This window comes from Trachymyrmex cornetzi, unplaced genomic scaffold (assembly GCF_001594075.2).
Source record: "Trachymyrmex cornetzi isolate Tcor2-1 unplaced genomic scaffold, Tcor1.1 scaffold236, whole genome shotgun sequence".
Taxonomy (NCBI): domain Eukaryota; kingdom Metazoa; phylum Arthropoda; class Insecta; order Hymenoptera; family Formicidae; genus Trachymyrmex; species Trachymyrmex cornetzi.
In genome coordinates this window covers 63,450-63,753 of record NW_017297019.1, presented here as the reverse complement: position 1 = coordinate 63,753, position 304 = coordinate 63,450, and positions in this window count along the sequence as shown.

Below are 304 nucleotides of genomic sequence, written 5' to 3'. Positions count from 1 at the left end.
AATCAACTCTCATAATTTGTTGGAATATTTAGATTTAAAAAATTCTTTGAATATTACAAAGAAAATAAAATAGAATGCTGAATTTCTTATTATTCCCACTTCACTAGCTAAGAATATGTACAAAATAGACATAAAGTGTAAAATATATATTTGCGAAAAAGTGTAAAATATATATCTATATATGCAGGGTTGGGTAAGTTACTTTTTTTAAGTTAAGTTAAAGTTAATAACCTTAAAAATTTAACTTAGTTAAGATACAAGTTAATGTATAATGAAATTAATTGAATTAAAAGTTAAGATAATA